We start from the raw sequence: 14,232 nt of genomic DNA on the forward strand, positions 1-14,232 counted from the left end.
AAGTTGAAATAAACCCTTCCTCCCCAAGTTGCTATTGGTCATAGTGTTTTCTCACAGCAATAGAAAGCAAACGAGGACAACAATATAACAAAATAAGATGGTGACAAGCTGGAAATGAATCTAGACTATAGTTATCATTTCTGCATAATCTAACTAAACAGCAAAAGCTAAGGGAATTAACTGAAAAACAATCAGACATGAGATTTCCAAGAGCAGAAGCAGTTGATTATCTGTGAGTTCAAGGCCAGCATGATCTATATTGAAAGTTCCATGCCAGCCAAAACTATATAAAAAGATCCCATCTCAAAAATAAGCAAAAAGACAAAAAACAACCAACCAACTGAGCAAATAAACAAAAATGTACAAGAATTTTCAATTGCGGACACATTTAAAGTAACTTTAAAAGGCTGGATGAGGTGGCACACACCTGTAGTCCCAACAACTGGGAAGACTCAGACAAGGGGATCACTGAAGTCTAGACTGGGCAACACAGCTAGACCATTAATCAAACAAACAAACAAACAAACAAACAAACCAAGCTCCCAAAAACCTCCAAAATAAGACAAATAAAAACTCAAAAAATAACTTACAGTATCTTTGCTCATATATATAGCAAAATAATAAATGCTTATGTTCATAGATATTATGAATAAACATGCTTAATATTTCAGTTCAATTTTCTTTAAACACACACCTGAAAAGACATAAAAATAACTTTTAATCTATCAACATCCCTGGCTTTGAGTATTTTAAAAAATACTCAATAAAGCAATGTTTATCATTTCATTAAGTTAATTATAGAAAAGAAAGAATAAGTCTGGTGGTGTTGCACACCTTTAATGCCAGCACTCAGGAGGCAGAGGGGCAGAGGGGCAGAGGGGCAGAGAGGGGCAGGAGGCAGGAGGCAGGAGGCAGGAGAGGCAGGTGGATCTCTGAGTTTGAGGCCAGCCTGGTCTGCAGAATGAGTTCCAGGACAGCCAAGGCTACACAGAGAAACTTGTCTCCAAAAACAAAATAAAACAAAAAATGAAAAAACAGAAAGAAAAAATAAGACAAGAGACATCACCTAGTCCCCAAGAAGAGGTAGAAAGGCAGCCAGCAAGATGGTTTAGTGAGAAGTGCTTGCTGCCACATGTGACCACCTGGATTCAATTGCTGGGACCCACACAGTGGAAAGAGAGAATCACCTTCCAAACAGCCTTCTGAGACCTCCACAAGCACCCTATGGAACGAACATGTGCTCCTTTCCATAAATAAATTGTAGGTGTAAAAACATTTTAAGGTAGAAAAGATATTACTGAATCTTAAAGACACTGGGGTGCCTGTTTATGACCCAAGAGTGTGCCACTATGACTTTTATGCAGCATATACTCAACCCTAAACATAGAGGTTCACAGCATAGCTGACAGCCAGTTGCAAATAGCTACTTTATAATCAGCCATCCAATTGCCTATAAAGCATAACAAGTATCTGTTTAATAAATAGCTTAAAGTACTGTTAGGAACCAAAGGCAATGATTAGTGTCTATATTCATTAAAATTCACTTTCAAGGTCATTTAACTTTTTTTTTTTTAAAGATTTATTTATTTATTATATATGAATACGCTGTAGCTGTCTTCAGACACGCCAGAAGAGGGCATCAGATCTCATTACAGATGGTTGTGAGCCACCATGTGGTTGCTGGGATTTGAACTCAGGACCTCTGGAAGTGCAGTCAGTGTTCTTAACCACTGAGCCATCTCTCCAGCCCGTCATTTAACGTTTTTTGTGTCTGTTTCTATGATTTCTCAACTACCAGTGGTGTCCTGGGAATATTAAAAAAGTGTCTTTCAGAAATTGAGATATGGAATTCTTCTAGAACTAAAGATCTGATATCATTTAAAGCTACAAACAAACAAACAATGTTCTATTTTTAAGCATTTTTTTCATTTTTATTAAATATTATATCACATATTACGTGCTATAAAATACACTGCATCATACCTATTCCACTTCATCAAAGCCCACTAACATGATGCCTGACAGTTCTTTTTCTTTGCCTTAATGAACTGATAGATGTGCACAGTCGTCACTTTTAATGAGCAAGCATATATCCAGTGACTCAGAGGTCAGGAAATATCTCAAACCGCATCTCCACATAAGATTTGTTTTGGTCTTGTTTGGCTTTGAAACAATTCTTGCTGGCCTGGAACACTTTACATATACCAGAATGGCACCAAATGCAAGAGATCTGCCTGACTCTACTTCCCAGTGCTGGGATTAAAGGCCTGCCACACCATGCCCAGCATCTACATAGATAAATAAACCAAAACTCCATCCTCAGGCTCTACAAAGGTCATTCTGGCTTAGGTTCCCTTTTGCTAAGCTCTTCTGTTACCTATTTAGTTTATTCCAGCTTTTCTAACTTAAAGAAGAACTTCTTGTTACAGAAGTTAAAAGATAAAAAGTTGAAACAATGTTTTGCTATTTCTTAGTATTATGTTCCTAAGACATTCTAAAGGTCTCATTTGTTTTCTGGTAATATCCTAAGATGTTCAAAACCCCCTCTTGTACTATTATTAGAACAACAACAAAACTAGCACCTAGCACCAACAGGAGTGACTGAGAGATTTCTGAGACAACGAAGAGGAAGAGGAATTCCATTATAATTTCATTTCCACCAGCTCCTCCCCATCAAATGCATTGACATTGTTATTCTCTTTTTTCAATACTAGAAGGACCATGTGGATATAAATATAATCCTAGGTTTAGTCTGAACTCTCCTTTACCACCATAACCAGAATGTTTCATAAGTTTTTCCTATAAAAAGTTGGGTGAGGCGGAAAAGATGGTTCGTGGTTGAAAGAACTTGCTGCTCTTGCAAGAGGACCAAGAATGTATGGTGGTTCAAAACTGTAACTCCAATTCCGGAGGATCTAATGTCCTCTTCTGATGTCCAAGGGTGCTTGTACTTACAAAGGGGCACATACATACATTGAGGTGTATACATAAGATAAAATCTAAATATAAACAAATTAAATGCTGCCAATCTTAAGCTAGACATTTACTAGATTTTAATGTTTCTTAAAGTCAAGGTACTTCTTAAAATCAAAAACTGCTTTTCCTAGTGCTTTTAATATAAAACCCAGGAATGACACAGCCCTTACCACCAAAGATTTTGTCAAGAATCTGCAGATGGCTAGCATTTTTTCCTTCTTAGTGGTCCTAAATTAAGTTCAAAAATCAAATGCCAAATTAAATTTAACAGATGCTCTAGCTTAGAAAATAAACTTTTCAAAAGTGCTGAGATATGTGACATCTTAAATCATAACTAGCTTGCTTCTATAGAAATATTGAAAGCCTTAATTAAGAAAAATATCACTTAGACACCTTTTGATAAATATGCTAACCAGGTTTTTATAACCAAATAGCATGTATACATATATATGAATGAAAAAATGAGAACATGACTACTCCAAGGTATGACTGAGGAGAAGGTTTATTTAGATTTGATGGGGAGAGTCAGCCAGCCTTGGGCATCTAAGAGTCTAGATTGAGTACAGCCAGCAGACTGAATGGGGCCATGAGAGAAGAGAGATGGGGTAACAGAGCAAGAGGGGAAGGAAAGGGGAGTGGCAGGCAGACCAGGAGGGGAGCCCTGGACTAAGAGCCCAAGAGCTAGCCAGGAAACCTGGACGGTGAGGAACCTGAAGCTAGGGGAAGGGAAGTGGAAGCCCCGCCCCTGGAGAGGGAGGTTTAGGATTGGGGGTATGTGAGAAGGGCCGGGAGGAGCCACAGGTACTGAGTGAGACATGGCCTAGGTTTCTGTGATCTGACAATATCCAACTTGTTTAATTACTGGGTCATTTCTGTGGCAGAGATATTTTTCTCCTCTTATGTGTGAAGTTGTTATGAGACACTAGGGTGCCCTGACAGGGACTATTTTCCCAGATCTCCTTATAGCCATCTGTTGAATCCATATGACTTGTTTACATTGATGTAATATAACAGGAACTGGTGTATGCTATCGTTTTTAAGAAGCACGGTCTCTAGACGTAAACGGAATGCTCTCATTGAAAATGGTAATTGAGCCTAGGGATAATTAAGTACTACTCTTTATCATTCAACTCTCCTTGACGGTTCAAACATCAGTCAAGTTAAATGCTTATTTGAATGTACTTGAAAAAAAACTACTGTCACTGAATTACATTAGATCTGACACACCAAAAAAATAAGTATAAACAAAAATCTGTGATTGCTGCATGAGTTTAGTGAGGTATTTGTTGATGGGTCTGTGATAGGCAGATACCGCCAGCTGCACACCCTAGACTCAAAAACACTTCACAAGGGTCACTGTCTTACATTCATGGAAAACTTTAAGACTATAGCAAAATGCCCCACCCTAGGCTGCTTACATTCTAGTCTAGAGCTGGCACAATAACAGTAAAACCTGTCAATTTTCATGTGAAAACTTTAAACAAGACTTGCTGAATTTATCTATAAAGGACCTGTACTGCACATAATCTCTATGGCATAATGTTACAAAGTCTAGCTGGTGCTCCCATTAGAAAACAATGTTCTAGCTTACTGAGGAAGGATAAACAGTATAGTCTCAGTTACAATTCAAGGCATAAAGGGAAGCCAAAGAAGACTTCTAAGGTAGTGAAGGAAACGTCAACATAAGAATACATGGCCAAAGTAGCAAACAAAAATTCCATTTAGAGCTTTAGATGGAAACTTTTTCAGACAGTGGAGAATTTGTATAGCAATATGATTTACAGGAATAAACCATATGGAAGACAGTAAGAATTAAAGATGATGAACCAACATGAAAGAACCCCACTGTTTCCTCCAAATGTAGCTTGACTACTTGGTAAATTTCTAACAGGAAACCACCATTCAAAAATTGGGTAAACTAGAAACATCTCTTTGTGCAGCATCATCTAAAATGTGGCAGAGAGGAGGCCAGTGTAATTTGTTACTAATAATTCATCTAAGAATACATAATACAATTTAGATACCAAAGCAATATTTCATATTAGCAATATGAATCAGAGACTCAATCTGAGTACAAGCTCTGTGCGCTCACACATAAGTATGTTATGTATGCACAATTACACAGGATGGGGAGCTTGACTATAAACAGCCAGACGACGTACAGAGTGTATGGGTCTGAACTTACAGAAGGTAGCATGAGTAAGTAAATCATTTTTTGTATGATTCTATGTTAAATTTAGACAGGAAAAATACTGACTGGGAAAACATGCTAATAACTGTCTCTGTTAATCTGAGCTAGGTATTTATAATGAATCCTTGTGCCATTTCCCATGATAAACTCACAAACAATAGCACCTGAGCAAAATGCTTCTTCCATTAAAACAAAAGTATAAGTGAGAGTCAGATGGTGGTTGATGTTGCTAATTCCACCACTAGGAAGCGGAAAGCAAACGCCAGAAGACTAAAAATCTGAGGCCAGCTGGGGTTACAGAGCCAGTTCAAGGCTAGTTTGGTCACACTGTAAAATGGTGTACACAAACAAACAGCAACAAAAATTCTAAGTGAATATTTTTCTTTGCTCCCAGTTCAAATATGTGATTTAAAATAGAAGGAAAAAGAAAAGACCCTCCTTTTCTACCACTGTTTCTCATTCCCAAGGAATAAAGGTCTTGATTCGAATCCCAGTTATGCTAAATCCCAAGTATGCTTCTCTAATGAGTCTGTCCTCAGCTGCTCCAGCTGTGTCCGCCATGATTTGTCTGCATATGTGGAAACATTAAAAACCTGTTACAAATTAGTATCCTAAAAACCTGTCACAGGACATGCTTCTTTTTAATTCCTCAATGTCCAAGACTAGGGATGGACAGAAAACAGAAAAGGATAAGATAAAGAGGAAAGTTGTGAACTCTACAGCACTGCAGCCATCGTCTCCCCAGCCCCTGCCGTCTTATTGCCTTTAAGCTTCACTCTTTCCTGTAGGGTCAGAGTAGGAGGGGAATCAAAAAGCTTACTGAGCATGTGGGAGAGACTTGGGAAACTTCTTAAGGTTCACCAGGAGTTTTAGGGATTCTTAACAAGTGCAGGGGCTGCAAAGGTAGGAAGGGGTGGCAGGTTAGACCAAAGGTTCATCTACCTCATGCTTAGTCTACTTGCAATTTTAGTTTTTTTCCCCTAGGAAATCTATTCTGAAGACAAAGGTAAAAACTTCTAATATCCATGGTTGTTGTATTTAAAATATTAATTCTATGTTTAAAAAAATACCCTTAACAAGTGGTTTACATGTTATCAATTAAAAAACAAAAACCAAGCCGGGCGGTGGTGGCGCACGCCTTTAATCCCAGCACTCGGGAGGCAGAGGCAGGCGGATTTCTGAGTTCGAGGCCAGCCTGGTCTACAGAGTGAGTTCCAGGACAGCCCGGGCTATACAGAGAAACCCTGTCTCGAAAAACCAAAAAAAAAAAACCAAGAAACAAAAACACTAAATTTGGGCCAGTAAGACTGTTCAGTGGGTAAAGATGCTTATGTAAACCTGGTGACCTGCGCTCACCCTAGGTGAACTAGGAGGTAGGAGGAGAGGCTCCACCCACAAGTTGTCCTCTGACCTCCTAATACATGCTGTGGCAGGGATATCATGAATTCACATACACAAACTAACCAAATCTTTAAAAAAGTAAATCTGAATTTTAATGACAGGAGCTATTTTCCTGTTAACAGGGCGGCAAAGTCCTCATCCAAATGGACACGATTATGTGATAACTGATATCACAGCTAATTATTTCATAGAAAAGGTAAGAAATCAATTTCCTAATACTGTCACATAAATGTGAAGCTTTAAAAAACTTTGTATTTAACTGTGTCTATATAAGTGCTATGCACCCTTATGATCCTAGTCACAAGTTTCTGTAATGAATAGACAACATTAAATCCAGGCTTCTGACTAGACAGCTCAATCAATTTACTTGAGGCTAAATCTATCTGGTATAAAGGAGCTTATTAAAAGGTTGAGAAGTATCACAAACTTAATAGCATCAAAAATCTAAAAACACTGTAATGGATTACTACACTAAAGCCATCTACCAATATATAAAATTTACAACAGCCACATAATCACAGCCATTTTACCAACTGTGAATCCCTAGAAAGCTGCAGTAAGGTTGCAACATTTTTATAATCAAAACTAGCATTGTTTTGTCACATCATAGGGTAAGTGTCCATTTAATGGATGGAATAACATTGTATTTGGTTGAGAAAATTCACTGCAAAGTCCATAGCTCATATTTTATTTTACCATTTTTTTTTGTAAATTTCAGACTACCACATTTTAATAAAATTTTGTCAAAATCACAAAGCCTCAATAGTAGCAAATATAACACTTTACACATTTAAACAATGCTTAAATGTTATCAGAAACCAGCTGGCTCAACAGCCTCTTACCTAAGAAGTTTACTAAATTGACAAAACTGTGGACCTGGTCATTGTCAAGTGCAATCAGATACACTAATTAACAAAAACAATTACATGTTTACAAAAGTTCACCATTTTTACTTCTTTCCTTATTATACCACATTTCCTTCTCTGAGCCTTTCCAAATCTTTGAATGCCATTACTTTAAGGTATCCTTATCTGTAAAAGACTAATCATGGGAGAACAAAGGTTAGACTTCAATAAATATGCCTCGGAACTTATATTAACTTATATATGTAAGCTATCAATGCCACCTCATTCTAATGCTCTGCCTCCCAAGTGCTGGAATGCTAAGAAACTGAAATTTATTTAAAAGAAAGACAGAGACAGAGAGAGATTGAGAGAGACAGAAGGGGGGGGCGAGAGTGAGCATGCGCTGAAGTAACTTAAAACTCTACACTTTTAGGAATACAGGCTGAAAACCAGACAATTGAAGTTTCAGCATTCAGTACTTTCCTTCCTGCAACCCACCCAAAGCCCAGCAGATGTGTCCCCAGAGCTATGGATCCCTTCACACACATCACAGCAAAGGAATATGTCTCTTTCCTTTCACCCTAGGGAGAAACAAACCTAAATTATAATATTGTCAGTTTTCTCATGATAAATTTCCAAATGTATTTCAGATAAAAACCAAGATTCTTTTTATAACTTAAGACCTTCTATATTCATTAAAACTGTTGAAAAGAAAAGAAGAGAAAAGAAAAGAAAAGAAAAGAAAAGAAAAGAAAAGAAAAGAAAAGAAAAGAAAAGAAAAGAAAGGTCTGCTTACAACCAAAATGTCAAAAGTGTAAGAAATATTCCTTTAAAATAAACTTTCCTAGCCAGACAGTGGTGGCACTTCGTTTAATCCCAGCACTTGGGAGGCAGAGGCAGTCGGATTTCTGAGTTCGAGGCCAGCCTGGTCTACAGAGTGAGTTCCAGGACAGTCAAGGCTATACAGAGAAACCCTGTCTCGAGAAAAAAAAAAAAAAAACTTTCTTAAGACTAGTTTAACTTCAACTATAAAGACCTTTAAAATTCACATTTGCAAGAGTTTTAAATTCTTTCAGAAAACTTTGAGAGCAAAAAAAAATTGCCATTATTTAACTTTAATCTATAAAAAAGCACTAAGCTAATTTTATTAATTTTGGTAAAAATACATGTAAAATGTCTGTTTTATGAAACACATAAAATGTGGATTAAAAAAGCAGCCCATAGTTATAGTCATATGGTTATAACTCAAACCCCACCTTTGATACAATTCAAGATTACTTCTTCTGATGATGAGATGGCTGATTGGTAACAATGGGTTCAATCGCAGGCCCCACGTGGTGAAAGGAGAAAATGGACTCCTGAAGACTGTCCTCTTACACACACACACACACACACACACACACACTCTAAATAAATAAATAAATAAATAAATAAATAAATAAATAAATAAATGAGTGTGAAAGTCTTTTTAAAAAGTCTTTACTATAAAATTCCTATATAGATTCCTGTAAAACAGCTCCTTGACTCAGGAACACATCACCTATAAGAGCCACAGAAAGAAATAGTTACAATTTGATGAGAAATGTGCCTTGTCATATGAACTCTGTAGGACACAAAGGAAGACAATATCGTACCAGTCTCTTGTTAAGTGGCTTAATGACAACGTATTCTTGATCATGTTCAGTCAGTCTTCTGTATCTCTTCCTTAGCGTTATGCTAATTTGAACTATTTCTAATCTCTACCTCAAATTAGCCAAACCTGAGCCACCCAGTACTTCCAGGATTAGTAAAGGAACTGTTCTACCTTTTCAGTAGATGACTGTAAAAAGGCAGTGTAAGATGCTGCATTATCATTTCACAGGCAGCAAAATTGGCTCACGGTATCTTCCAGTCTGGTTTGCCACACACAGCTGATACTGCGTTTGCATTTCCCCTTTTTATTTTTGTGACAAGGTAATACTACGGTTAGCCTTGGATTCCCAATCCTCCCATCCCACCTCCTCACTGACTACCGTGGATTGCTAGTACTTGTACTTGTTGAGGCTTATCTTCTCAAATACCAACAGTAAGAAAAAAAATTGAGGGTTTCTATTTTCAAAATTCAGACAACTGGGGATAAATTATGGGTAGTTAGTTCTAGAACTAAGCCCTCTCAAGGATCTTCCACTGTTTGTAGGAGAGTCCAAAATTGATAGACATCAATCAGCAATCTGGCCATCCCCCAACTTGGAATATGTTACATTCGTCTTAAAACCCAGCAACTGAAAGGCACCGCCAGGCAAGGAGCTGAGGCGCTGGGCTTGTAATTCATGCTATCAGTCCATGACACTCTGTACTCGTAAGAGTCTCCATCTTTCTTGGAGTATGTTTCCCAATCTTAAGCTTATAAAGCTCAACTCAGATCAAGACGTGCTGCAAGTCGGCTGGTTCCAAGACAACAGTCGTGCTGCAGCAGCCAAGGGTCCCTGGCTCAGACTTGCTCAAATAACACTGGCAGCGGCACTGGCTCTTCTCTGTCTGTCTCGACTGTTACTATAGCTCCTTTTGCTAAATTTGCCTCTGAGTTTAGACAGGAGCTGGATGGCTCATAATCACCCAGCAGCTGCAGCTGAGCAATACTCAGCTAATTGTGGCACGGGAGCAGCTGAGAGAAGAAAAAAGAAAATATATACCCTATTGTAGCCATACACAAGTGGCTGTACGCAGTGCTGGTAAGACACCAACACACTTTAATAGGAACAGATTATTTCCTTTGAAGAGAAGCAGTTAGGTCTTGCTAGAGGACTTGTATTTATAGTATAAATAAGTTAAAATGTGAGCCAAAGGTGACCTAGCCATGTAGCTCTCTGAACAATGGAAGATCTTACTAAGACTTCCTGTAAATACACAAGGACAGAGTCACAAACATCGCCTTTACAGCATGGCAAAGTTCCTGTGACATGAACTTGGCACAGATGCAATCTCCAGGGCTACATTACCACAATGTAAAGTAACAAAATCAACAGCTCAAACAGCAAGCTACTACACAGAATACATAATGCAGCATCAGGCAACCACTCTGCCTCTCTGAACACACCACTGTCATTGCTTTCTTCTGTAACAGAAGTATATGATTTCTTCAGACTCTACATACCTCAAACAGTGTAATTAAAGGAAAAAATCACTACACAATGAAAATCTCATGTTAAAACTGACAGTGAAATTTTTTTATTTGAAGCATTACTGCTTTGGGGGGGAACAAATGAATGGAAGTCAACCCTTGCTATGTCAATTTTGTCACGGTACCTGATTTTCTGAAAGGTAGGTACCTGATAAAAGAACAACATCTATTCATTCAATAAACATTTTGATTACTTGCCATTTACTACTTATTGTTAAAATTAATAACACACAACACCTTCTCTCATAACATTAAAATAACAATAAAAATCAAGAACTCAGAAACACTTTTTTGAAAATTCTCATTACTGTACATTTGGAAGTGTGTGGTATTTTCGAGGCAGTTACACACACACACACACACACACACACACACACACACACACTAGTATATGACACTTATGAAGCAGGAAATCTAAACCTGTTAGCAAGGAAGAGCCCAGGGAGTGCACTTAAGCCAGACACCAATGACTAAATTTTTTAATCAACAGGGTAAAGATTAAAGGATGTGACAGGAAACTAGATTATCCTGAAAAGTAAATTATTAATTTAACCTAAGCACATTCTACGTTCCATTACATTCAGGCTTCTTAAAAAATATTTTTACGTAAAATATAAAACCCAGGTAACAGGCAAACACACAAATGTACGAATCGATAAATTAAGACCAACACCTCCAAGACCCCAAGGATAGAAGAACTTTCCACTGCTGCAGAAGTCTGGCCTTACCACAGCTGCTTTCCTCCCTCCCGGATCTTTGTTTTTATTCAAATCACTTCCTTGTAGTTTTTCTTTTTTTAAATAATAGTTTTATCACTTAAATTTGTATTCCTAGACATCAGAGCCTAGCAGTGCTCTTAATAGTATTTTTTTTCCTAAACAATAGTAGCAATAAATGATGCCCACACTCAACTGTGTCACTAAATTGGAAGCTAAATGTATGTTTTTAAAAAATTACCCACAGTGATATGCTATTTACTGTTAGAACTGTGCAAACTTAAACTACAAATAAACAGGGATTATTAGTATTTCACTTGTACTGGGTCACTGCTCTTTTAGCATATTCTTTTATTTATATATGCAATGAAATAAAATTTTATTTGCAGAGACCATTTTTTTTTTGAGAATTTCCTCAACTAAAAACAATCTTTGGCTATATATTAATATTATCCTTTGGCCAAAAGACAAATTTCACACCTATCCCAAGAAGACAGGTCAGGGCTGTAATTTCACTTTCAGTTGAACAGAAAGGAGTCAATTTTGTGGTTTGTGAAGTCAGCAAAAACTAGCTACAAAATTAAAGGTATGATAACATTACCGTAGTTTTACGGCAAAGCACACATTTTAAGAGTTCTTCTGTCTTTTATCCTGGGAACATGGAATAGAAACAGTCTTATATTTAAGTTTCAACCAAAGGCAATCTTTTCCCTCCCCTAAATTTAGGACCCACTGAAATATCAACCGGCATCTACATTTTTCACTGAGGTTTTGCTGGTATTCCAAAATAAGATATAACTAAATGCTGACACAGCAAGAAGAAGAAAAAAGTTCCCGAGGAACAACTTTCCCACAGTTGTGTTCTCTCTCATATGTGATGCATAAAAGAACTTTGGCTTTTAATTTAACAGTCCCTATCTGCCCACTCAAAATGTTTCCAGTCCACAACCATTGTGCTGGCTAATAGAGGTAGCGTGTATTCAGCCTTAAATTGAGTCACATATGCACGCTTAGTAACATTTTCATTAGTGTGTAATTTAAATTTAGAAATTTAACAGGATGTTTAAACACACTTTCAATCGTCAAGATACTTTTGGTACAGTAATTTTACACGATAATGCACGAACATACTACACCACAGTATCCTGTGAAATCACTTATGTAAAAAACACAGCTGTGGAACACACGAGAGGTACAAAATTATGCTTCATCTGCAGACTCTTCGTTTATTTACTTTGATAACTGTCATTAGTCATTCCGCTGCTGTTTCAATCACTTATGCAAAGAATAGCCACATCAAAACTACGCTGTGCCCCATTCACTACACCAATCCCTATACCAGAAACGATATTCCCCACTTACTTAAAACAACTTTTCCCCAAGCCACCCCCTCCCCAAAAAAAGCAAAAGCTGGAAGCAATTATCAAGAAGCAAAAACACACTCAAACAAAATTTTCGTGAACACAGGAGGACAGAGAACCGAACCCAAGGGGAGGCGGAGTGGCATGGCACCTTAAAAGTGGCAGCTGATTGTAACAAGTCCCAACACCCTCAAACCCAAACAAAGGAAAACTTTATAAACACGTCGCGGTTTTCAATCAAACCAAGCACAACGGGCCGCTCACCGACTCGCTGCCCGCGTTCCACTCCTCGCTCCGGACAGTTGCTGCGGGCGTCAGGCGACACAGACCTCCAGCCGCTGGGACGACAAGGAGCCGCTCCCCGACCTCCTGGTCGCCCTCACTCGAGTGACCCCACGCCCTTTAGGACGCAGGGTGCGGCGGCGGGACCACATAGGCTGGACCACTACACGGACACTACCCGCAGGATCGGGAAGTGCCGGACAGGGCGGGGACCGAGGCACTGGGCAAGCAGGTAGTGAGCCCAGGAGACACGCCCGCCCGCCGACCGGACCGGGGGAGGGGAGAAGTTTCTCCACAACTTCCAGACTCCGGGCCCGGCAGACGGACAGCGGCGGGAGCGGCGGCGCCTCGGCAAGCCGGGGAGCAGGAGGGTGGATGCCGAGGCCTAGAGCTGCCCGGCCGGGGTCAGTCGCCTACGCCGCGAGGCCACGCTGCGAGCTTACCTGGTCCGGCCGCACTCGCACGGGTCGCCGCGAGGAGAAGGCGGCCGGCCGAGGCGGACGCCCGCGGGGGGCCTCTCCCTTCTCCACCTCCTGCTCGCGGGGCGCCGGGAGGCAGCGACGGCGGCACAGCCGGCCCGGGACGCGTTAACTTGACGAGGAGGAGGGAATTCCCGGGCGCCCGCCCGCCCGCACCCCGCGGCCTCCCTCTCTCCTCCTCTCGCCGCCGGCCCCGCCCCTCCGCTCCCGACCGGGGCGGCCGCGCGCGGGGCGGGGGGTTGCGGCTACCTGCGCGCGCCCGCTCACCGGAACTCGCGCTCTGCCGCCTGCTTGGAGCGCCTTCCGGCGCGGGAGCTGGGCGCGGGGTCCGCGGGCGGCTGGGAGGCCCGGCCGTGTGGTGCCTGCCGGCCCAACATGGCGGCGGGGGCCGAGCGGGCTCCTGAGGGGGCGTGAGGAGAAAGCAGCACCGGCCCGCGGTTCCCTGCCTGCCCGCGCGCCGACCGCCGCCACCGGCGAAGCGGGGCTCCGCCTGTCTCGCCGAAACAGCGAGGGGTGCGGGGCGTTGTTTTGGGGAGGGGGTTGGGGTTCTTTGGAAAGAGGTTGACTGTTCACGTCTCTGCACTGTGTCTCCGCACCCTTTGTCACTCACTGATAGTGAGATCTCGGTCCAGCCGCGTGAGCCACCGGGGCGGTGCTGACACCTTGGTCGCGGTCCAAAAAAACGTTCTCGTCTGGCCTTTCCGAAGCTGGGATCCTGTCCCTGCCCCCAGAAGCTTCCTGTTGACTATAGGTCAAACCTGCCTTGCTGGGAGTGGAACCGAAGCCGAGTTGTGTTGGCAACTCTCCCAGGAATGGTGGCT

General features: G+C 40.7%; 1 protein-coding gene across 2 annotated transcripts in view; it reads right to left on the reverse strand.

Moving 5' to 3' along the window:
• The window catches only part of Yes1 (YES proto-oncogene 1, Src family tyrosine kinase), a 55,469-nt gene extending 41,877 nt beyond the window's left edge, over window positions 1–13,592 (reverse strand). Inside the window, exon 1 of one of the 2 annotated variants that reach the window (XM_028762204.1) lies at window positions 12,915–13,592. The gene's annotated coding sequence lies outside the window, so the exon portion shown is untranslated. The remainder of the gene's footprint in view (window positions 1–12,914) is intronic. The other variant, XM_028762203.1, reaches the window with a different exon arrangement.
• Between the last annotated feature and the right edge of the window lie 640 nt (window positions 13,593–14,232).

This window comes from Grammomys surdaster, unplaced genomic scaffold (genome assembly GCF_004785775.1).
Source record: "Grammomys surdaster isolate TR1022 unplaced genomic scaffold, NIH_TR_1.0 132, whole genome shotgun sequence".
Taxonomy (NCBI): Eukaryota; Metazoa; Chordata; class Mammalia; order Rodentia; family Muridae; genus Grammomys; species Grammomys surdaster.